This window comes from Equus przewalskii, chromosome 25 (genome assembly GCF_037783145.1).
Source record: "Equus przewalskii isolate Varuska chromosome 25, EquPr2, whole genome shotgun sequence".
Lineage (NCBI taxonomy): Eukaryota > Metazoa > Chordata > Mammalia > Perissodactyla > Equidae > Equus > Equus przewalskii.
In genome coordinates, this window is record NC_091855.1 from 25644081 (window position 1) to 25670172 (window position 26092).

At 44.6% G+C, this 26092-nt stretch overlaps 1 protein-coding gene across 2 annotated transcripts in view; it reads right to left on the reverse strand.

Annotated features, from left to right (window-relative positions):
- STON2 (stonin 2) overlaps positions 1–25857 on the reverse strand; it is a 138590-nt gene extending 112733 nt beyond the window's left edge. The window contains exon 1 of one of the 2 annotated variants that reach the window (XM_070594305.1): positions 25680–25857. The gene's annotated coding sequence lies outside the window, so the exon portion shown is untranslated. The remainder of the gene's footprint in view (positions 1–25679) is intronic. The other variant, XM_070594307.1, reaches the window with a different exon arrangement.
- Between the last annotated feature and the right edge of the window lie 235 nt (positions 25858–26092).

A 26092-nucleotide genomic window follows, 5' to 3' on the forward strand; every position in this document is an offset into this window, starting at 1 on the left:
TGACAGCTCTAAATTTCAGAATGAGTTTGAACTCTTAAAACTACCCTTTCCATTCCCACTGCCAGTGTCTTTGTTCAGCCCCTTATTGTCTCTCATTCAGACAATTAATAGTCTCCCAGCTGTTTCCCTGCCTTTAGCATCTTCCCTCCCAACCTATTAACCAATCTACTGTGCCAAAGCAGTCTTCCTAAAACCCAAAAATGCCCATGCCACAGCTCTGCTCAAAAGCTCCTCGATGTCTCCTCACAGCCAGAAAATCCTTTCCTCCTACGTTAGCCAGTGTCAGTTTCTGTTGCTTGCAACCAAGAACTCTGATATATGGTGTCCTCCTTTGACTCCCACTAATCCTACTTGTCCCTTATTCCTCACATCTTCTGTTTGCTGACAGTATCTTATCTATACTCATTTCTCACATTATAATGAACACATTTACTAATGTGTCTATCATGCCAGTTAGCCTGTGAGCTCCCTGAGGAAACGGACTGGATCTTTTCCTTGTGGATGTCTCCAACTCTCAGAATAGGGTCTGGCATTTCGTAAATGTTTGTTGAGTAGACGGTTGAATGAATGAACAAATTAGCTTGTTTACCACACAGAAGGTAGCCTCTTCAGGTCTTTTGAGCTAGTAAATGTTTTAGGAAGGTTAAACACTATATATAACATAGCTTAAGAGACAATCTGGATATAGGGCAACATGTTCACTCCCCTTTCTTTTTGATCTAAACCTGTGCTATCCAATTCCAATACAGCAGCCACTAGACACAGGTAACTAGTGAAATGTGGCTAGGCCAAACTGAGTTGTTCAAGTGTAAAATACACATTAGATTTCGAAGAGTACAAAAATTTGTAAAATATCTATTTAGTAATCTTTATATTGATTATATGTTGAAACAATAATCTTTTGGGAATATTGGGTTAAATAAAATATATTGTTAAAATTAATTTCACCTGTTTCTTTTAACTATTGTTAAAGGAGCAATTAGAAAACTTAATACATTTGTGGCTTATATTATATTTCTATTGGACAGCATTGCTCTAAAACAGTCTATTCTTTATTTCATCCCTGTTTTTGAAGGATATTTTTCACTAGACACAAAATATGACATCAACTTTTTTTTCCTTCTATATTTTGTCTTTTGGTCTCTTTTGTTTTTGATGAGGAGTTGGTTGTAATTCATATTTTGCTGTAATATCTTTTTTCTCTAACTGCTTTCAAGATTTTATATTCTGTTTTCAGCAATTAACTATGGCGTGTCTAAATGTGGTTTTCTTATAAGTCATTCTACTTGAAGTTTGTGAAGTATCTTAATCTGCATGTCAATTTTTTTCATTAAATTTGGAAAAATTCAGTCACTATTTCTTCAAGTATGTTTTTCAGCCCTTCTCTATCTCTTTTCCTATTGACCTGTATTCAAGCTCATTGACTATTTGTTCTGTCATCTTTATTCTCCTGTTAAGCTCATCCTGTGAATTTTTCATCTCAATTATTCAACTTTTCCATTCTAAAATTTTCATTAGATTCTTTTACAGTTTTTATTTCTCAGCTGAGATGACCTATATATTCACTCGTTATGACAATATTTTCCTTTAGTTCTTTGAACATCTTTATAATAGCTGCTTTAAAGGCTTTATCTGCCAAATCCAATATCTGGGCCATTTGGGAATTAGTTTCTGTTGATTTTTTTTTTTCCACTGTGGGTAATATTTCCCTATTTCTTTGCATCCCTAATAATTGTTGGCAATACACTGAAGACACTCTGGATTTGATCTTCCTCTGCAGAGTTGATTTTTGCCAGAAGTCAAACTGCCTGCTCACTTTGGTCTTCCACTTTGTCGGATGGATTTGTGAAAAGCCAAAGATGTTTCTCAAGCCCCTCTCACTACTCCAGGACTCAACTTCCAAACTCAGTCTCCCTTGCAGATCTTAACAGCACTTGGTTCCAGGCTTTGTTAGGGTGGGTTTAAAGTAGGCCATACTTTAGAGCAGGGCTTGGCAAACTACAGCCATGACCCAGGTCTGGCCCTCTGCCTTTTTTTCTAAGTAAGGATATACTGCAACAAACCATGCCCATTCATTTACATATTGTCCATGACTGCTTTTGCTCCACAATACAGAGTTGAGGAGCTGTGACAGATACTGTATGGCTCACAAGGCCCAAAATAATTACAACCTAGCCTTTTATTAAAAAAAATACCCACCCTGCTTGAAAGCACAGACCTTATCCCTAAGACACAGACTTTCTGTGTCTTTTCTGGATGCTTGGGATGTTAATAAGGCATTAAGAAGGTCTTTCTACAGCAGCTGGGCTAGACCGCCAGTGTCCCTCCGTATTGCTTGACCTCTAATAGCTCTGTCCCATTCACAACCCTGGAGCTGCCACTTTTGGTAAATCTCATATGGTCTCAGTCTGTACCCATGCACACCAGCTCAGCCAAGGACTCCCTGGGTACACCCAGACACATTGCTGTTCTCCCTTTCTCCATGCAACTCTCTCCTCTCTACCGTCCGCCTTGCAGATTCCAGCTGCTTCAATTGCCCCAGACTCTGATCTGTTTCCTTAGCTCAGCAGGACTGCTGTGCTTGGCACAAACTCCAGCTTACTATGCTGCAGTCAGGAAACTCTCCCCTGGAAGAGAGATCATCGGGCTCACCTTAGGAGTTTTCCTTCATTTAGGATTGAATATTGTGCTTTCCGGGGACCAATACTTGAATACAATTGCCTGATACATTTTGTCCAGCTCTGTGGCTGTTTACTACAGAAGGACTAGTATGTTACCAGTTAAAACCAGAATTGGAAGTCTTCCCCTGAAACATGCCTTTCTGACTTGTGTTCATTTTTGAAAAAAGAAGGGCCGGCCTGGTGGCATAGTGGTTGAGTTTGCACTCCACTTTGGTGGCCTGGAGTTCATGGGTTCAGATCCCGGGGGCAGACCTACACACCACTTGTCAAGCCATGCTGTGGTGGTGTCCCACATACAAAATAGAGGAAGACTGGCAGAGATGTTAGCTCAGGGACAGGAGGCAAAAAGAGGAGGACAGGTAACAGATGTTAGCCCAACTGGCCAATCTTCCTCACCAAAAAGAAAAAGAGACCAGTTCAGATCATCCAAATTAGGGTGATTTATACTGATGTCCTGGATATATTAATTAGAAGTTTTACAGAACTTTTACAAATCATGTGAGAAGGAAAGGAAGCCATACAGCCATGTGGATTAATTCCATCCCTTCAGAGCTGGAACAACGTTTTATTTTGTTAGGTTGCCTATGCTATACAGTGCCATAACATAATTCTTGCTTGGTTAGTGATCCAGCAGAGGTTATTTGAATCTGAGAATTCAGCCATCTCCATCTTCCACCTCTTTGTCATACATATTCAACTAGACAGCTACTTTCAAAATCTCTGCATCCACTTGTTGGGGTTTAAGGCTACTGGCAAATGCTATCCAGGCATCTGTTTGGGGTCTTTGCAGAAACATCTTAAACTAGATCCCAGTGCCAATTCCAAACCCCAAAGTAAGGCCTCAGCTTTTTCCTGATCAAGGACAAGCATCTAAACGTCATAAGGAAAACTAGGAAGAAAGGAAGAATGGGAAAATTAAGACTATATGGATTCTATGTATTTCTTTAGAGCTTTCTTCTAAAAGAAGAATCAAAAGAATTACCGAGCATGTACTATGCACTCAGATCTATGCACGGTACAATGATACAAAATAACGTCAAACCTGGTTTTATACTCTGAACCTCTGTCACAGTGGGCTACGAAAATCACAAAAGCTTAACCAGGGAGTTCAAGTAACCATGCTACTTGCTTCCTAAATTATCAGAATAAACAGAAGCCTGGAAGGCCTGATTACCCTACAACAAAATCCTAAATCAGATTAAGGTCTTGCAACATTATTGCTCTTCCTTCTTCCAAATTCTTTTCCTTTGCAACAGAACCTGAGTTCACTGGAGAACAGACACACATACACACGCACACATTTTAATTAACAGGCACCGTGGTATTCCTGGAAGGGAAAAGTAGAGCGGCCCTGGTTGTTTGCTCTTCCCATCTTTTCACTCTTTTTTCTTTCATTTTTTTCATTTAAATATTTCATTCTTTAAAAATAAAAAGAGGCCCATCATTCTTCTTCCATTTGAAGTTGGTGAATAGAATGAACACCCCAGGGGCCGGCCCCGTGGCCGAGCGGTTAAGTTCGCGCGCTCCACTGCAGGCAGCCCAGTGTTTCATTGTTCAAATCCTGGGCGCAGACATGGCACCGCTCATCGAGCCACGGTGAGGTGGCATTCCACATGCCACAGCTAGAAGGACCCACAACTAAGAATATACAACTATGTACCGGGGGACTTTGGGGAGAAAAAGGAAAAAAATAAAATCTTTAAGGAAAAAAAAAAAAGAGTGAACACACCAGCCTCAAGTCAACAAATATGAGAAAGAACTCCAAAAGAAACATATGTCATATTTCAACTATAGTCAGTATCCATGATTCTCCATAACTAATGTTCCCCATTTCTATCAATCACACACACCATAATATCCTGTCTCTGGATGTCTGTTTTTGCCCCCTCTAAAGTCACATTACATGTGTGTGTGTGTGTGTATAAATGCACTCATATATATAAATACATACGCATGTAAATATACACATATATATGTACATGCACACATATATGTATATCCCAACGTTATAATTACAAATCTTCCATTGTGTGATATTGTTCAAAATAAATAACCCTGATAGCTGTGCTACCCAAGAACTCTGTCACTCCACATTTAGAGTCAAGGATCTAAGTCACGCTTGGCTTAAAAAACAGGTTGCCTCTGATCTTTGGTGCATTCCTGAGGCAGTGACCCTGAATGACACCCCCAGGTACCTGAACAGTGTGTCAATTTGGTGAATGACTTTGGTAGGAGGTCACGTTTTAAAGTTGCAGAACACTTTCTATTAGCTCAGACTCTTAGAAGGCGGTGGCTCACTCCATCTTGGTAAACTCATCCTGGCTTACTTCAGTTTCTATCTGGATAGGGATACTAATATTTTTGCCTATACAAAAGCAGAAACTTGGTGTGGATGATTTCTTTTCGTCTATATTTTAGAGCCATGAGTCTATCACTTTGGATGTCCCATCATGAGATTGTCAGTTTCCTAGGAGACTAGAGGACTCTTGTGGGTCCCAACAGTGGCCATATTTCCTGGGCATAACCCTAAGACTTTCCAAAAACTTTAACAAAATATTATTATTATATGTCATTCATGCTAAGATGCCATAGATTATAAAATGAATCTAATTTCAGAGATTATAAAATATTTAAAAATATGTATATATACACTTCTTAGAATCAATGAAATATATATATATTTTTTTTTTTTTGAGGAAGATTAGCCCTCAGCTAACTACTGCCAGTCCTCCTCTTTTTGCTGAGGAAGACTGGCCCTGAGCTAACATCTGTGCCCATCTTCCTCTACTTCATATGTGGGATGCCCACCACAGCATGGTGTGCCAAGCGGTGCCATGTCCATACCCGGGATCCGAACCAGCGAACCCCGTGCCGCTGAGAAGCGGAATGTGTGAACTTAACCGCTGCGCCACCAGGCCGGCCCCTATATTCTTATTTTTATACCAAATACTTATCAAAAATTACAATTATTGTATATTTCCAGGATGCAAAGAAGTTAATGGATTATTCCAATTCATTTTTATAATAACCCTGAGATAAGCAGATATTTCTCTCACTTGATAGATAAGGGAACTGGCTCAGAGGGGTTGCTTGATTAGTCTAAGGTCACACAGCTAACCATGACAGAGTTAGGACAGGCTCACAAGTCTCCTGACTTTAAATTCTATACTGTTTCCACTATACCATATTCTGACTTCCAGAAAACAGGTGGCAAGAGGAGAGTGGCAATACTCTCACCCACCGGGGCAGTGTGGAGGTAGAATTATGAAGCTCCATCCGAGTTCTAGGACCCTGTGACTCCAAATGGACAGAAAAGAGGAGGCAAGCCAAGGTAGGGAGTGCTGCCAGGCTCTGCCCTCCAATACAAACGCATGCAGAAGGCAGAGGTCCAGGACCAGCAGGCTACTCTTATCTGGCCATTTGGAAACAGGAAAAGAGTTTGAAATGGGGCTTTTCTCCATGAGATTCCTTGAATCCCAGGCTTGGAAAAAAAAAAAAAAATGAAAATGCTGCTAAAGAACTCAGTAAACACAGGAGCAAATATCCTTGGTGATAACTCTGTCAGCAGGAGAGGGGCAGGTACCAGGCATGTCATAACAAGGGCAGGAATTTCCTGAAACCACAGGAAATTTTACAATTCTGAATAATTACTAAATGAGATAACGTGGGTGAGCGTGCTCTGTAGACTGCAGAGCATTATTCAAAACGTAAGTCTGCACAGTGTTGCTAATCAAGCAGCAGAAGAGTGGAAAGGAGCCAGGGCCTTGAGAACAGGTCAGGCGCTCTGGAGACCCTCCCGAGGTCACCAATCCCTCTCCATGGCTGGTCGGGGAGGCAGAGGCACAGGGCCGGGAAGCAGCTGGAGTGGCTCGCACTTGATTAACAATGATGCCCGCAGACCTATCTCCTACCTCCCAACCCTGGCCCCAAGCACTAAGGAGGTGAGGGCCTCACCTTGTGATCCCATAGATGAGGCACATCATCTCCTCCGTCCCTCCCACCAAACTTCTGAAGTAGGTCCTGTTAGTAACATCACCATTTCAGCGATGATAAAAGCTGAGGCCAGAGAGGTTAAGTAACTTGATCACGGTCAGAGAGCTAGTACAGTCATGCATCACTTAACGACAGGGATATGTTCTGAGAAATATATTATGCAGTTCCATCATTGTGCAAACATCAGAGAGTGCACTTACACAAACCTAGATGGTATAGCCTACTACACACCTAAGCTATATGGCACTAATCTTACGAGACCACCGTCATATATGCAGTCCATCATTGACCAAAACGTCACCATGCAGCATATGACTGGAAATGGTAGTGGTGGGTTTCCAACCAAAATCATTCTGACTTTGGAAACTGTTCTCAGACAACTCATTGACTCATTCATTCAACCCACCAACACGAATTAAGAGCCGACAGTGAGCCAAGCCCTGACTCTGTGCTAGATGTTAGGGATGGAGAAATAAATATTACAGAATCCAGAAAGGCCAATTAGGCAATGGTCTCACACTCGTGAAAGACTTCAAATATTACTAAAAATGAAAGCTTACATTTAGTCACAGGAATCGCTGAAAGGATTGAAAGACGTGCCACCTACAACCTTAAATTCACGTCCCATTACCAAATCACTCTGTATAGAGTTCAATAAATGTAATTTATAAATCCTATAGTTATCTTGTGTGTAGAATATTATATTGTGGGCTTATAAGTATATGGGTACACATTAAAGGTTTTAATTTAGTTAAATACAAATATACAAAAAAGGTCATAATATTTTTCTAACCCTGTCTTGGAACTTCTTCAATCTTTAATATACTGGGCACCTCAGAAAAAGGAAGGGACATAGGTCTCTTTCCACCACCTCCAAGAGGCCCTGAACTTGAACGATAGCACAGGTTACTACGGAGGAGGATCAAAGGTCACAGGGATGGGGTGGGGTGGGGGAACCCAGGAAGGCTTCCCAGAAGAGGCTGTATGGAACCTGCGTCCTAGGAAGATGAATAGCACATTCATTCAGAGCACAAGCTTTGCAGTCAGGCAGGCCAAGCCCCTACTGTCAACTGTAATCATGGGACTATGTCAAACTCTGTCAACCTGAATTTAACCTAACAGTTTCAGAAATTCCTGTGAGGATGAAAAAAGATGCTGCATGTAAGACTTTTAGCACAGTGAACAACAAGTGCGCCATCAATGTTATCTATTACCACTATTATGTCTCCTAATAAAGGATGAGTAGGAGTTAGCCTGGTAAGGAAACAAGGCAAGAACTTGCTGATTTCATTCCTGTGGTCATGGCATTCAGGAAGTGAAAGTGGAAGGAAGGGGGAGATCTTAGAAATTTGGGAAAAAAGGAAGTAGTGGTGTGAGCTTCTGCCTGACACAGGAAATGGCTCAGCCAGCTAGATGCACAGCATTAGTTGGCCTGGAAATGCCTAATGAGAGAAGGTACTGGAGGCAAGGACACCACATTGGACAACTTTGGGACTCCGTTTGCAAGATCATCTATGTGAGCAGTGTCCATGGAGTGTGTATTGCACAACCCGTACTGCTGAAGGCAGCAACCTGTCGGGACCGGTGTTCCAAGGGTCCCTTAACAGCAGACACTGCTCCTTATAGGCACCAGCCAAAGTGTCCCACTGCTGCTGTGTCCAAATCAGCTGGGCTGTTTCAGTAAATAGGTGGCAACAGTGTGATCAGAGCTGTTATCCACCTCTTTGGGCCACACGGAAACCATATCTGAAGGAGACAAGTTGTGACAAGAGAGTCAGGGATAATCCCAGTATATGAGAACAACCGCAGGAACACGGAGCCTTCATTTCAGAGGCTCCTGCCAATGCTGACTATACCAAGAATAACAAAGATCAGAGGAAAAGAGAGCTCTGGGCCATGGATCTCAAGCTTGGTGGATGGCTCTACGATGAAGTTAGCTCAATGCAGATTTGTCTAGAAAAACACAGAGCTTTATTCCCCAGGTAGATGACAAACATAAAAACTATTTCCCCATCCTTCCTTCTTTTATAGAAATGAAACTTTCCTCCTGGGCTGAACTGCCAACTCCCCTTAACTCTTTCCCTGCCGCTCCAGTCTTCAGCATCCCTCCCTCCCAGAAGCCCTGGCCAACACGCCATCCCCTGCACCCTGACACTCCCACAGCAGTGTGTTGCACAACTCTGGCAGGCGCCATTCATGTCAGATGCAATGGGAACAGTGGCCCCTTAACTGAATGCTGCCCCTGGAGCTGTACAGTGCAGCCCCGAAACAGCACACGCCCTCCCACCCCACGGTCCATGGTCCACACTTAAGAAAAAGTCAGGAAATGTTAATGTTCAGGAAAAAACCCTGACTGGGAAAGAAGATGAAAGTAAATTCCTATCACCATAGGAATCCCTGGGGTTATTCCTCATTCACTAAAAGAAATAACAGATAGGAAATAGCAATTAAGCTGGGATGATTAGCAGAATGGTAGCTGAATTGAGGGCAGAAAAGGTCCCAGTAAATATCCTAAGGAAATTAGGAGTGTGGAATTAATTGGGAGTAGGGGATGGGAAGTGAGCTTTAATTTTGGATATGTTAGGATTCAACGATTGTGAAAAAGAGGGTGGATACAGAAAACGTAGATTTGGGGCCTAGAGAAAAATTAGGGGGAAAAAGTTAGATTTTAGAGTCATGCAAAAAAAGATGATATAGAAAGGCAAGGGAATGAATAGGTTATCAAAAGAGGAAATAAAAAGATAGACAAAGGAAGATGGCCGACTCTTGGAGCATGCCTACATGAGTGGGAGGGGGAAAGCGAGAAGGAAGAAAGGGGGCCCCAAAGTGACAGAGCCAGACAGAGAAATAGAGAAAAACCAGAGGTCTCCAGGGTCATGAAGGCAAGAGGGAATCTTCAAAAAGGTAGGTTTCTCTAGTGTCACATGCTGTAGAGAGACATTTCGGGGGCCTAGAGAGTCACTGCTGACCCTGAAGAAAGTTAACTGGGCTGTTAGCTCCCTGACAGTGGTCCACGCCCTTTCTCACAGAATCCCAAAGCTCAGAAGGAAAGGAACAAGCATTTGTGGATAGAGTAAAACAAGTGGACTGGAAGCCGACTGCAGGGAGTTAATAATAAACTGACTGCGGTTTAAAGTTTAATGACTCTTAACACAGCTTTGTAAAAAAAAAAAGGCAAAAAATTACCAGCATGCACATTATTCATCCCAACTACAAGTGTCTATGGAGAAAGCATTTTTCCGTTTACCTGGCAAAAACTGAAACTCACCTGCAGTGAGGGGCAAGAGGCTATTTCTGAAATCTTCCCTGCCACAAATTCTCTGAATGACCATCGCAAAATTTCAAAACCCTTCCATGTTTGTTTCCACAAATTTATTAATTTGAGATTGATACAAATTTATTTTCAGGGGCCGGCCCAGTGGCACAGCGGTTAAGTGCGCACGTTCTGCTTCGGCACCCCAGGGTTTGCCAGTTCGAATCCTGGGTGCGGACATGGCACCGCTTGGCACGCCATGCTGTGGTAGGTGTCCCACGTATAACGTAGAGGAAGATAGGCATGGATGTTAGCTCAGGGCCAACACTCTCTCAGCAAAAAGAGGAAGATTGGCAGCAGTTAGCTCAGGGCTAATCTTCCTCAAAAAAAAAAAAATTTTATTTTCAAAGACCTTAAAAATACCTGGAAGATGGGAAACAAACTTAACTAGTCTCAAACACTATGTGTTTCTCACACATTCTCCAACAAAATACCTGGCAGGTAAACACTACATCCATGGTAACTTTTCAGCATGGCTTCCCACCTGTTTTAGCAAGACTGAAACTGGTCCTGAGATTTACCAGGAAAACACCTCCTGAAAACCCAATAAAACCTCTAAGGACTACAAAATCTCACCTTAAATTTGTTTTCTATACAGAGGTTAACACTCTGTCATTCTCAGATTGTACTTTAAAAAGAGAATAATAATAACTATAGCAAATATCTTTCTTTTTTTTTTTTTTTGGAGGAAGATTAGCCCTAAGCTAACATCTGCTGCCAATCCTCCTCTTTTTGCTGAGGAAGACTGGCCCTGAGCTAACATCAGTGCCCATCTCCCTCTACTTTATACGTGGGATGCCTACCACAGAATGGTTTGCCAAGTGGTACCATGTCCACACCCGGGATCCAAACTGGTGAACCCTGGGCCACCAAAGCAGAACGTGTGAACTTAACTGCTGTGCCACCAGGCTGGCCCCCTGCAAATATCTTTTGATTGCTTCCTCTGTAAGGAACAGTGCTGAGGACCTTCCATGCATTATCTCATCTACAGCTCCATGAAATAAGCTACTGTTGTTAATGCCTATTTTCCAGATGAGGAAACTGAGGCTTGGGTCAGCTAACTTTCTCAAGGTCACACAAGCAGTATGTGGTGGAGCTAGGATTTAAACCCAGAATATACCACAGATCCTCACAAGGATCAATTTTCACGGCTATATAATATTCCATTGCATTACTGACATTTAAAGATATATGTTTGATTTTTTTAATTAGAAAAGATTTTTAAAAATAGGAATCATGGAACAGATGGCCACCCTGCACAGGGACCAGATCACAGGTTCCAAACGATGGGTCTTTTTCTACTAATGGACCCATCTGATCAGTTCCCCTACACGAGGGTGGCCAATGCTGCACAGACAAGGAAGGACAGGGGATGCACGACCCAAGACTCAGACTCCCAGCTAAGCCCTGCCATCCACACGCGAGAGACTACCTGACCTGTGATGTTCCTCCCCCTTCCACCTTCACTGGCCCCTGCTTCTCTAGAGAAATGGTCATAGGTTTGAATGCGTCTTAGGCTGGGTTCCTTAGATAACAGAGCCTGAGGCCAAGCTTTTACGCCAGTGCTTTATAGCAATCCTAGGGAAGCTAGAGTGAGGGAAGAAAAGAAATGAGACAGCCAAAGCAAATATAAGATGGAGTGGGACTGGCCACGGCTTCACAAGAAACCTAGCTTCTTGCTCAGTTATATGGGATATCCCCAGAGAGGCCTGTTAGGAACTGCAGCTTCTCAAAAGCTTCCATTGGAGGAAGTGATGGTAGGGGAGGGGATGTATCTGTCAGCTCCTGTCTGTTTCTTCTTCCCCAGTGGTCAAAGTTCACTCCATGGTGACCCAACTTCCCCATACTTTTGGGGTATCGTCTAGCCCCTTTTGGCTGGGGAAGCCAGATGGCGCTTCTCCGAGGAACTCCAGCATGGCCTTGGATGGCAGAATGGTAGATCCCAGCAGAGCTGGTGTCTCCAGCAGCCCAGAGACACGTGGGGTTAAGAAGATACAAGGTGGTGCCTAAGAGGTAGCCAATACAGGAAGGTTAAACAGATAGGAATCAATGCTTGTATGCACTCCCACATATGCAGAAAATAAAAGATATGGTCTAAGAGGTCTTTTTGGACTCTGGGCTGTTTCTGCTCATTGAGCTTCTACAGGTTGTTAGAATTCTGCCACAAGACATCACCTCTTCATTTATTCATTTCCTCATTCATTCAATAGCATTTATTCAGCATCTCCTATTGCTAGGCACATTCTAATGAAACTTCAGGGATACAATCACAGCACAGAGTGATCAGGGCTACCCCCGGAGAACCCCACAGTGCCATGCACACAGAGGAGTGGCACTTGCCTAATTTTTGGGTCAGTGAAGAATAACTGAAGGAGGGTAAGACCTGGGCAGGGGCTCAAAAGATGAACACAAATTAGCTGGGGACAGAGAAAAAGGACATTCCATGCTGGCAGTATGACATCTATAAGAACAGAACAGGACAATACAATCTGGTCAATTAGAGGGTGCTATTTTACTTAGCCATGTTTAAATGGTTGTGTTACCACACAAAATCACTGTTTGTTACCAATTAGTGTGTATAACAGACATCTCCAACTCTTATATTCATCCCCAGACTTCCCCGCTATATAACCCCATTCCTGAACATCTTCCATCACTGACCCCAACCCTGGAGCAGGTATCAGAGATGGGGTGGGATCTGGAGATAAGAGTAAGGTAAAGTGTGAGTAGAAGACAGGGCTAAGAAATGAGGTTTGAGTTTAGGGATGGCCTGAGATTCAGGGTTCATGTTAGGAATGGGGCAAGAGGCAGGGTTGAAGTAATGTAGAGCTGGAGTGAGGAAGTCTGTTTTGTATATGATTTAGAACCTTGAAGTGCAATAATTTTTTTGTAAGGCTCCCATTCAAAACAACTGTAATAAATGTAGTACGTTCACACAAAGTCTAGGAGATGAATGAAAGCATGTTGTGTTTTCTGAACTGTAGTAATTCAGTTTGACTAAAGCAACGAGTCAGAGGGAGAGTAGTAAGACAGGAGGATGGAAAGATTAGGAGTCAGGTCAGACATGGCCTTGTAGGCCATACCAAGAAGGTTGGGTTTTTCCATAAAGGCAATGGAGATCAATTAAACAATGTTAAGTGAGGAAATAACATGATTCAATTGTGTTTTAGAAACATCATTCTGGAAGCAATGAGGAAAGTGGACTGGAGCGTGGGAAGTGATAGGCATTGCAAGATGAAGGATAAAGAGAAGAGAGATTTTTTATGAGCCATTTAAGATGTATGATCATTAAAACGTGGGGATAAAGTCAGTTGGAGGCTCATTTAGGTTGGTAGATGGACAAAAAAGATTCTTGGAAAACTGGATAGATTTTTGCGCCGTTCACCAAGACAAGGACTTCAGGGGGAAGAATGGTGTTGGTAGGATATGGCTGGTAAGGATATGAAGAGTTCAATTAGACCCAGTGAGTCTGATGGGCCTATGGGAGATGTCTATAGGGCCTGTTAAATAGACAGCTCAAGAGCTCAGAAGAAGAGAGAGGAGTGTTGATAATCTAGATTGACATGTCATTGGTAGCCACAGGTTTGGATTAGGTCACCCAAAGAGAATGTATAACATGAGAAAAAACAAGAACCAAGGGTGGGAAGGTCAACACTTATGTGCTGGGCACAGGGTAGCCACTTGGGAGTTCACTATAAATGCCTTCTTTGGGCAACCATCCTGGAGGCCTGGACCAAACTCAACCTTCCATTGCAGGGAAAATCAACCTCCTTTACCTAGAATCCAGAGAAAAATCAGGTAAAAGAGATACTAGTGTTCACTCAACTGGTGAATCTTCAGGTAATACAGAGTTAAGGGAGCTCTGCATAGGCTCAAGGGCAAGAGCGAGAACAGGAAGCACTGGACAGAACTGTGGGGGTTGTGCATTTCTGGATGTTCAGCTTTCCAACACTTGAAAAAGTGACGCCTTCTTTACTTTTCTGCCGCATGGGCTTCTGTGGGTGCACCTAAGATGTTTGACACCCTTATACTCATACCTCCACTACATACACGTCATCCATCAGGAAGAGTTCTCTAGTTAGGGCCAAGGCCCAGATACACAACCCGAACTTGAACGCCTCCCCCTAGGAGTTCTTAACCTTTTTTAAAAAAGGTATGGATCTCTGGATCTCTTTGAGATAATAATTTAAGCCAGAGACCCCTGTCCCTGGGAAAACATGCACACATGCAACATTATTTATCATTTCAGGTGCTTCATAGACACCTTTCCCAAAGTCCTTCCACGAATCTCCTTGGGATCTCCGGACTCCCTATTACAAGCTCCACCCTAGAACAACTTATCTAGCTCGGGTCACTTTCAGATCTTTCAAAACAAAACAAAATCATCCCAGAGGAGCACAGCAGAAGGAAGCCAGGCAATGTGGCTTCTCCTGACCCTGAACTGATAATTCCTTATTTCCGTTTTCAGTAATGCGGAGGATATCTCCTTCCCTTTTCTAAGAATCCCTTCCCTCCCTCTTCCCCCAACAAAGCAGACATACGGGCATAAAACCAAAACAACCCAGCCAAACACTACAGCTCAGGCTGCCGCGGTGGGCCTCCCGGGCCGGGCCGCAGCTGCAGTGGGGCCCCAGGCCGATTAGGACAGTATCCTTGGGAAGCAGGCCTCGCCCAAACAAAAAACATCCCAAGTTCGTGGCTGCTGACTGAAGGCAGGGGCATGTGGGTGTCCCCAACTGCCAGGGACAGCACGAGGACCGGGGATACACTGGGTGGGCTTGGCACAGTGTGACAGTTGAATAAATATCTGTTGACTGAGGGCTGGCTCTGCTTTGGTAGAGCGGAGTTTTGGATTTTGATGGGTGACACGCACTGTTGACGCCCTGTACTTTCTCATAGACTGTAAATTTAGAGAGCAGATATATTAGGAAGTGTTACCATTTGTAAGACGAAATAATCCTCAAGATATAAAAGGTGCGCAACTCAGCACCTTTAAATGGTGACAACTCACCCATCTCCACACTTCTAGTGTATTTCCTCCTTTTAAATTTATTTTTCTAGTTTATATATTTTTTCTATTTTACACATATATATATTTCCTATATACATTTTTTCAAATTTTTATATATATATTATAAAAGAAATACACTCTTACTAAAGAAAATATGGAAAACATAGAAAAGTATAACCACTGGTGTACTTCTGAAATGATCTGATTTCTAAAAATTCCCTTAGCATGCCCCTTTTCAGCTTCCCAGGGACACTTCCATTGTTTAAGGGTGAGGTGTTCCTTTTGTTGGAGGAGATGCTGTCACCACAGACAAATGGGACAGGATCCTCTGACCTTGTCACTCCCTGGGCTCTCACCTCGCGGCTAAGAATTATTTATTCTATTGTTTTTCTAAGTTGATGGAAATTTCCCACAGTCTATGCCTATTCTCTTTACTTCCTCAACCTGAAAGACCAGAAATAAAAATTTAATCACTGGAAGCTCTCTCCGATTAATTTTTCTGCTTTGGTATTTCTAATGTTTTCTTTCAGTCCCCACACCACCCACCTCCATCTGGAGGCTTCTCAAAAATTCTAGTAGGGCTTTAGGAAGCAACCGTACCGTTACATAGACTTGGTCGCGCCACCACTAATAGGAGTATTTCTTTTGGAAGAGGTCTCACTGACAGTAACTCTTACAAAACAGAGAAGCCACAAATTCAAGGCATATAAACCACAAATGCAAACACAGCAGACGTACTCATTAGAGAATTGAGAGGCAAGGCTTCAGAACTTGATTCTCCATATTTTTAGACTCTTATTTCGCTTTGAGAGTGAGACTTTTACAAAACAGATTCAGAATCACGTTATTTGCTGAGAGAAATCAAGTGTCCTAGATGCATTTTCCAACCGAGAGTAAAACTTGGATTTAAAACAGTCGGGAGGATCAGTTTGCTAGAAAAGAGTGAGAATTTCTTAGCTGGCTCGCAGTGTAAAGAGCACATGCGAGGTTAGTGTATAAAATATTGAAAGACTGTCATTGCCAGGGATATCCATTTTTTCTGCGTGTCAGTTTTCAGGTCTCTGAATGCTTGTGCATCTGTGATTCCTGTACCAACTGCCACATACACAGGCCAGACTTGATCTTTGGCCACAGTATTTCAATTACAGAGGAAGCATAAGTGGCTGACGTGCGCAGAATTTATTGCAGTATCTCCTTGACCTCTCTTTTTTATTTTTAATAAAAAGAAGGGAAATAGTAGTGGTATAGGTTAAATTCAAGTGTGGTTTTCAGTTCAGGGAAAATTCAAAGGGCTTTAAAAACGTGTGAGCTGTCACCGCTCCTCACTTCTCACACTTTGGCACAAACAGTGATAATTTTACTGTGATAAAACGATTAACAGTTTCACAGCATTAATGCAGCCGTATGTGCTGAGCCCTCAAACCTCTGAGAGGGGCATTTTACTACGAGTGCCCATCTCAAGATAAGGAAACCGAATCTCTGAGAGTAAGTGGCTTGCCCAACGGCTCAAAGCTAGGAAGGGGTCATGTGGTATCTGACCCTCATCTGTGGACTCTGAAATCCAAGCATTACAGAACCCAAATGATGAACTATCAAATAAAAGGCCAGCATCAAACAGGTCCACATTTTATTTTACACTGGCAAAGTGAAGAAAAGAACAAACTAGAAAACCAGGGCCAGCTTGACTTTTCCACTCGAGCTGGGATGACCCCTAGTTCAGCCCTAGGACTCCTCCTATTCTTGGGTTACTTTCATTCCCTCAACGCTTTAGATCCCATCTATAGCCAGAGACCACCACATAGATGTTTCCTGCCCTGACTTCTCACCTGACTCCACTGATACCCACTGAGTACCTCCACTCCAACGGCCAGCAGGCCTCTCAAACTTCACACATCCAAAATTGAACAAGTGCTCTCCTTCCCCCAAAAGCACTCCACTGGAAGACTTCCCCACCCAAGATGTCGGCAGCTCTATCTTTCCAGTAGGCCTTGTCCAAAATATCAAATCATCCTGGACTTCCCTCTTCCTCTTACACTGTTTTTCTCATGTTCATTTCACAAAAGGCAGTTTACAAACATATTTCTCATATGATTCTTTAAAATGGCCAACTCTTGGGGCCGGCTCCGTGGCCGAGTGGTTAAGTTCATGCGCTCCGCTGCGGCGGCCCAGGGTTCGGATCCTGGGCGCGGACATGGCACCATTGGTCAGGCCACGTTGAGGCGGCGTCCCACATCCCACAACTAGAAGGACCTGCAACTAAGATATACAACTATATCTGGCGGGGCGGGGGCGGGAAATAAAGCAGGAAAAAAAAAAATTGGCAACAGTTGTTAGCCCAGGTGCCAATCCTTAAAATGGCCAACTCTTCTAGTATATTTAATAAGATTTCATTTGCATGTAACTCATCATGAGTACCCCTACTAAGGCAGTTAGGTGAGCTTCATCTCTCATAGCACTGTCTACCTACATACGACGATGTTCACCCACCACTCTATCTTTATGTAACCCCTCCTCTCTCCCAGACATTGATCTCAAAGTGCTTTACAACTCACTCAATTAAATAACTCATATGCAATCCTCATAAGAACTCTATGAAGTAGGTACCATTATTATCCCATTTATTTAGATAAGGCAACTGAGACACAGGGATGATGCGCAAGACCACACAATTCAAACCCAGACAGTCTGGCTCCAGAGTCCCTGCTCTTAACCACTTCACCATGCTCCATCCATGAGACATACTTTTCTCCCCTCTAAGTGCATAAATGAACCTGTACTCTTATCCGGGTTTCTTATGGCCGGGACCCACCTCTGCCAAGTGCCCGGCACATTCTCCACCCTCTTCACAGGAAAGAGGCAACCCAGTGACAGGGGATCAAAGCCCCTGGTCCCATGAGCACTGTGCTGTGACCACCCAAGTCTAATATGTGACAGCAAATGACTCTGACTCCCCAAGGCCTGCTCAGGGCTCCGGAACTGAAAACCAACCAACAGCAGAGGATGTGAGCTCTAGGGCCTGGAGTGTGATGGATGGCGCAGCTGGAGATGCTGCTGCAGGGGGTACCACCCACCAGTGCCAGTTAGGCTGATGGGGAGTGATTGAGAGACATGCTGAATTTACTCAGATAGATCCCCACCCTCCAATCGATCCACTTTTTAGATGTCACTTTCCAACAAAAATATTAAGAAGGAAGAAGTAAGGGAAAGAAGAAAAGGAAGTGTGTTTCAAGAGCTCAGCTGATAGTGGGAACTGACAGGGCAAAAACAAGGACAGCAGGATCTCTGTGGGTGTGGCCAGATAGCCCCTGTTAACTCTTTAGAGCGCTTTTCCCTTTGTTTCCAGATACAGTAGTGACTAAGGGCACAGCTTCTAGAGTTAAGAGACTAAAAGAGGGGTTCAAAGCCCAGGTCTACACAACCTTTAACACATGACTTAGCCCCAGCCTCTGTTTCTCTCATCTGTAAAACGAGGGACCACTATTCCCTAACCTCACAGAGTTGAGGTGGAAATTGAGAGAATGTGGCATCGACTGCTAACAGAGGACCTGGAACAGAGTAAAACTCAATGAATGATAGCTATTGATAGTGACTTTTATCATTTCAACCATAAAAGTTTTTCACACCCTCCAACTGTTCAGTCTGAAGTGGAGGGAAATGTAAGAACAAGGAGTGATGTTGAAAAAAATTAATTTTATTAATATTAATATTTTATTAGTTTTCCCACAAAGGTGGGGAAATATACAAGTAAAACTGTATTTTTGACAGCTCTGGGTTCGCACAATAGACAACATTTAAACAATGTACAACTGAATAAGCTTGTTGTCAATAGATCACCCCAGACTTATCCACTTAACCACGGCATTATAATTTTTCTCTTTTAAAAACTTAAGTCATGGGGGTCAGCCCCGTGGCTGAGTGGTTGAGTTCGCCCACTCTGCTTCGGCGGCCCAGGGTTTCACCAGTTCGAATCCTGGGCGCGGACATGGCACCGCTCATCAAGCCATGCTGAGGTGGCGTCCCACATGCCACAACTAGGACCCACAACTAAAAATACACAACTCTGTACTGGGGGACTTTGGGAGAAAAAGGAAAAGTCAAATCTTTAAAAAAAAACTTAAGTCAGGAAAGACAGACAAATATATTCTGTTTTTAAGCAAACAGAAATAAAATCTGTTTTCATTTAGAAGCATCTCACTTTTTCTTTTAAAGCAATTAGCTAACTTCAAAAGGGAGCCAATGCAGTGATTCTATCAAGCTGGTGAGGGTCTGGCGTCTCACTTCAAAGTTCAGGCCGATTGAAAGACACTGATGGTCTTGCTATCCTTGGCATTTGGTTGGCATCTGGCATGAAAAGTGCTGAGACGGCCATTTCATTCAGATAGTGTGTTTGCACAGACCCACAGCACTAAAATGGTCTCTCTTTCAATGAGAGCCAGGGTTAAGCCTGAAAGAGAAGGCTGTAATTATCTCACTCCCAAATTAAAATTAATGAGGACCTTTTGGGGTTACAGTTGAGCGCCGCCATGGGCCCTCAACTAATAGTAGAGGGAGAAAATCCTAACTAGATGACAGTGGCCCTAAGTTCTTAGTACCACCATCCCTATGGAGATTTGTGAAGCAACTTAAGCTGGAGACCACCAAATGTTAGGGGCAGTGGGATCAGGGAACACAGAAGTACCGGGGAACTCCTGGATGACTTTAAACAAGTCATTTGACCTTCCCGGGTCATTTTGCAAGTGGAGAGTGACCGATTGTCTGCCAGTTTGACAGAGTTTATGATAGGATTAGATTTTATTTATAAAGAGATTTGATATCCTCAGCTCCAAAGTTCTTTCCTATTAATAAAATGAACATGTTAAGAAGGTCAAATCAGAGCCCAGTGTTACTCATCTGCTAATGAGTCACCGAATGACTTCATTTGTCGGGAGGTGATGCAAGCCATCAGAATATTCAGATTAGATGGTCAGACGGCAGTTAAGAAAGGAAGACTTTACTACGAATTCATCCAGCTCTGACTTCCCTTCTCCTCTCCTACTTGATCCCTTCACTCCAAATACGGAAGACTAGTCACGGACCTGGAACAGCCTATGCTGACCAGGAGACCTCAGTTCACTTAGCGCCATTCCATAAAACCCGATGCTCCCATCTCAATCCTGCTTCCACCTCCTGTCCAGTGCAACTGCGCCTCCATGACCCTCCCCAGCCCAGCACAACCTCAGAAGGATGCCCCATCTCTGAATTCACAGCACTCGATGCCCCCTTTGATTATTTGCCTACTGTTGCCCTCATTGTTGTTTAACCATTATTAATTTTGCATAAATATTATGCCATTTCTCTCTCAGATTAGAGGCTGTGTCAGAAGACTGTTACACTTCTCTGAATTTCTTATAGTATCTTCCTCAGAGCCTTGCACCCAGAAGATGTTCAGTGCCATTCGCATGAAGCCACCTTCCAAAGATTTTACTGGGCCATCAGCAATCTGCAAAGTAGCTTTACACTCATTTTAACTAAATACCACAAAGAACATGGACCATCTCTTGCCTGCTAGTGAGGCCACCTCAGGACACAAGTCTAGTTTAGTATGGGGCCAGGTGGGGTGACAGAGGTGTACACAATGAACAAAAAATTCAAGGGACTTTGAGTTTTCAATCCTGTCCTTCTATCATTTGTCTGTTGAATTTTGGCCAACTGCTTCTTAGTTATTGCATTTCACAAAGACAGCAATAACACTAGAAACCTACCTCCTGAAATTGCTAGAGATGTAAATATATACATATATATGATTTGTATGACAGCATTTACTCAGTATAAACATATAGGGAGGATATTATTTTTCTAGTGATTTGATATGTACATTTCTTAAATATCAAATTGCTGGATAAATGTGATCCAATGGGAAATAGTAACACTTTCTAATGAGTATGCTCAGCGTTTCAAATCCATCCTGGTCAGTTTAAGTGTCCCTTCCCTCACTGGCTCTCACTCATATCTAGGGTTTTGTTTGCTGCATCTTTTGAAACTTTAGACCAAGTTTCCTGGAGACCTGAAATTGAGGGAACCGTGGTAGCTCATTGCAGAGTTGACGAAGGGAACGTGGCACTAAGGCCAAGGCTGTGGGAGGAGGGGAAGCAGCTGGCTTTCCAAAATCACCTGGAGAAGGAAACAGACAGATCTGACCAACGGAGCTGGCCTCAGGCCTCCTAGAAGCGGTTATGGTTCTGAGCTTTCTCACCCACCTCTCAAGGTAGGCAGAATCCAAGGGAATTCTCCTATTTCAGAAAACTCACCTTTAAGGTTCATTTGGTCAAATCTCAGGTAGAAAAAGGATCTTCATTTTATAGCTTGGGCCACCACAACACTTCTTATTCTATACAAATTTAATGCATATAGAATTTCTAGTATATTCTTCCACACTCCAATAGACTGTTTTACACTCATCTCACCTTGAAAGAAATATTGCAACCCACTAGCCAGCACTCAAAATGTTGACCTTGAAAATATGTCACACATTCGCATGGTGTCTGTTGGACAGGCATATAATTATGCCAGATAATCAGGCATTTGATTATCTGGACCCTGGTAGAGCTGAAACTTTTGCCATATCCAGGATTGAGAAAAATACAGTGAAAAGAAAACACACCCTCACTATGTTTGATTTCTTGTGTCGTGTTGTACACGCCAACATATTTTCTCCTTACCGTCCATTCTTGGAATGCTCTCTCATGACAGGAGGGGTGAGTCACAGCTAAGGGAATTGTTGCGACTTGCTCCACCCAAGAGTATAAGCCACACCACGGGAGATCTTGGGTTCTCAGGGGTTATTTATCTTGGGGAGGGGCTTGATCACAATTTGCATGATTACATGGTACAGATGTTTATTCATGAAGGTGACCTCAAGTGAGGCGAGAAATTTCTTGGTCTGACTATTTTAAAATTCAGCCAAATGTCCACCCAGTGGGCAAACCCAGCTGCAGAAGAAATTAAAACTGGGACGACAAGAAGTGTGACAGATCAGGATTGGACCACGCTGACAGGCTTGAGGAGAGGTCTGGAGCCAGGCAAAAGGGTGTGTGCTCAACGAGAGGATGGGGAGTCAGGGCAGAATTACAATAGGAGGGGATAAGCAGCACTTGTATGCTTACTTGTGTGAATCCGGGATTTTTTTCATTTTCTCACTATGAGAATTGCATCTGCAGTTTGATATAAACCTGGAGACTCAGTCACTCTTACAGACCCCACTGCTCATGACCAGAGCCAGCTGTCAGCACAAGTGCCACATGGAGAATGCTGGGACCTTCCAGACGTTTCCCTCCTTCCATTAGGCCCATCTATTCACATCTTCCCCTCAACCATGTCTTAATTTCTCCCTTCGGTTCAGTGGTTTTCCAAGTGTAGTCTTTGGGCTGGCAGGATCAGCATCACCTGAGCACTTGTCAGAAATGCTATTCCCAGGCCCACCTGAGACCTACTGATTCAGAAATTCTGGGGGTGGGGCCCAGAAATCTGTGTTTCCTCAAGCCCTCCAGGTAATTCTGATGCACACTAAAGTTCAAGAACCGCTGCTTTCAGTATTAAAAAATAATGACTTTAAGATGAGAGAGCCTGTGCATTTTAGGAGAGGACTTGTAAAAAAGATAAGTCACTCAAGCACCTAGTGAGTCATTTTCTAGTAGTGGAATCTCCAGTCTTGTGGCAGACAGTGAGAGAGAGATTTGCGGCTGCTGTGTTAGCTCAGGCCCTCATCATCTCTTATCTTTAGTTTCATCTACTTCAATCTCCTCACAATGCCACTAGAGATGCGTACCCGACCTGAAAACCTGACCGTGTCAAACCTCAGCTTAAAACCCTTCAGAGGCTGCTCCCTGCCCTTAGGATAAAGTCCAACCTCCCTGGCACACGACCGGGGCTTTCATCACCTGCCTGCAGGCCACCTCCCTGGCCTTGTTTCCTTCCACACTTTCCCTCCTACACGGCCATACCTCACTGTCTGCAGGAGGGTCATGCTTCTCCACACCACCGACATCAAGATTAGCCAGGTGACTTACCTCGGTCAATGGCATGAGAGTGGAAGAGACGTCTGCTACTTCTAAGCAGACACTGAGTGCCACAGTTTTGTTCTGTCATGTACTCTTTTTTCCCTTTACCATAAACGAGATCAGTATTATCCCAGAAAGAGACTGTTTCTCAAGTCTTAGTGGGTCTCAGAATGAAGACAGACGAGGAGCGGAACCAAAAGCAACCGCGGTGTACGTGAGAAATAAACCTGGGTGGTTGCAGGACACTGAGATTTGGGGGTTATTTGTTATTTTGCCTACGATGAATATTACAGCACTTCTGATTTCCCATATCCTCTCTGTCTGGAATGTCTTCTCCCCTCTGCTCTACCCTTCCTTCCAACCCCACCTAAACCCTGTCTGCACAGGAGAGACTTGCTCATTATTCTACACTCAGATCAAGTGATATCCCCACAACCAAATCTTTTTTCTTTCCCAGGTCTGACTAATCACTCTCACCTTTTGGACCTCCTCTCCGTGCTACAGATCTGTAACTATGTCCCTGGAACTGTGCTAGGGGCTTTCCATTCATGAGCACCATCCTTAGAACGACTCCTCTAAAACAATTTATTTTTTTGAGTCCTCATTTTACAGAGTGAGAGACTTTGGCTCAGAAAAGCAAAGCAACCTGTCCACATTTCCCAGCCATCAGCCACAGAGACAGAGCTCTCACCAGGCGCGCGGTCTGACTCTGAACTCAGCGATCTTCCCCCTGCCCCACACGCCTTTCTCTCTCCTCCAGCAGCAAGCTTGCAGGTCCTCCCACTCTGGGGGAGAGAGTGAGCTTCCTTATCAACAACTGAAAAGGCTGTCGAATTAATCTGACACCTGAAAGATTTGCATCTGGAAGTGGGCTTCTGACCCCCTGAGAAGATAATCACTTTCTCTAAGTGGATGCATTCCATTCGAAGGCTCCTGGCAAATGCACTTGGAGACCCTAGAAGAACTGGGGCATTTTCCCCGTGCGTTTTCCCCAACTCCCAAGCTATGGGGGTGGTGTGGTGTGATAAGACAGGCAGATTCCCACTGACATAGCCCTAGAGAACCTCCGGGAAGGTCCTTTTGGGGTTGTCACAGGGTAGGAGGCGAGCAGAAAAGGGTTCAGAACTCCCAGCAGGTCTGCTACATAATGATATTTTAGATTTTAACAAGAAAAATGAACGGAGCCAAATGTTTATTTGACTCTTCAGATTAAACAAGAAAAGTGACACAGTGGCAAAGAACTGAACCAGACCACCCAGGTCAGACACAGGGAAAACCACCAAAAGCGGGAACTGCAATTTTAGGTTTTATGAGCTGCTGGCATTTTGTTGTGTGCTTGGGTTTTCTGTTTTTCTTTTTTCTCTCTCTTTTAAAACTTTACTTGTTTAAGGGAGGAGTAGACAGTATAAGAATCTTCAAATATTTCCCCCAAATCAGCCACACTAGTGAAAGACAAGTATTCATAAAGTATATGATATTCTTGTCACACAACATTCATACCAATTTTTTCAAGGGTTACAAAGCTTTTCTCAGTTACGAGTTGGAATCCATCTCTCTCTCACTATTTCATGGAAGTAGTTTTTTACCTTTCAAAGGATATATTACCTTTAAATGATACCATCAGTAACATTAATAATAGTATTTTTTCCCCTTCAAGTGTAGAAAGCTGTTCAGAGCTCCAAATAGTCGTTGGGCTAGTTCGCACACGTCTGATTTACTTCTTTCAAAGACCTTCCACTCCGTATAATAAATAACAAGAGCCAGCATTTATTGCGTACTTAGCACTGTGTTCGTGTTTTTCAGGCACTGGCTCATTTAATCCTCAAAACAACGCTATCAGGCAGGTAAAATCCTTCTGCCCACTTTCCTAATTAGGAGAGTGAGGCGCAGAGAGCATGAAGGACTTGCCTAAGGGACAGAGACAGGCAGAGGCCAGGAGCTGCATAAGAACACAGTTAATGATTCACTTACAGCACTCAGGCAGCTCCTTTCAGTAGGCGCTGCACCACACACACACACACACACACACACACACGCTCACGCTCACACTCATCTTCAACTCTCTCCATCCCAGCAAGAAGCGAGTGTCTGGCAAATTGCTTGGCAACGCGCAGAGGAAACTCCATCCAAAGCCCGGGTCGGCCGGTCCAGGCCGCCTCTGAGCGCTGTCCAGCGGGCAGCGCGCCTGAGAGGCCAGGCTGGGGTCCTGTCTCCGGAAGCCCCGAAGGTGGGGCAGAACGCCAAAGCCGAGATTTCAGGTGTGGGGGGGAAAGGCACCGTCCCCAGGGACACCTGTTGTCCCCTCCCCACTGAGGCCAATGAAGACGTCCCGGGGACCCAGATCTCGGGGAAGACACCCGCGGGCAAACAGCGTCTGTGCATGGGCGCGGGGGTCGCAGGTGTCTTCCCCCACCCCAGCCCCGCCCACCCGAGGCGGACTCACCTCCCCCTCCCACTCCTGGACGCCCGCAGCGGGTGGAAATGTCGCGCCTCCCCTGGGCTCCCGCCGAGGCAGGCGAGAGCTGCTCGGGGCAGCCCCCGCGGCGCTAGGACCCCGCGGCCGGCCAGCCCCCCGCCCGCTCCACCTGCGGGGCCCCTCCGGCGGGGCACGCTCGCCCTCCCGAAGAGGGACCGGGCGCGGTTACCTGCGACGCCGCCTGCAGGGGCCCGAGTGTCGGCCAGAAGGTGGCCGCGGCACAGCCGGCTGGGCTGGCCCGGGGATCCCCCGGCCGCACAGCTCTCGCCTGCTCCCTCCGGGCCGCAGCGCCGCCGCCGGCTCCCGACTCCGGGCTCGCTCTGCGCCCGCCGGCTCCGGGAGCCGCTGCCGCCGCTCCTGATTGGCCGCCGCGCGCGCCCGAGCCGCGCCCTGATTGGGCAGCCGGGAGCCCGGGCGGGGGCACGGGCCGGGCGCCGCCTGGACCTGCTCCCCGCGCCCCCGTCGCCGCAGCCTCGCGTCCCTGCTGCACCCCGGGGCCCGGATCCAGACGCTGAAACTCGGGTCCTGCCCCTCCGCGCCGGGGGGGGGGGGGGGGGGGGGGGGGGGGGAGGGGGGGGCCGG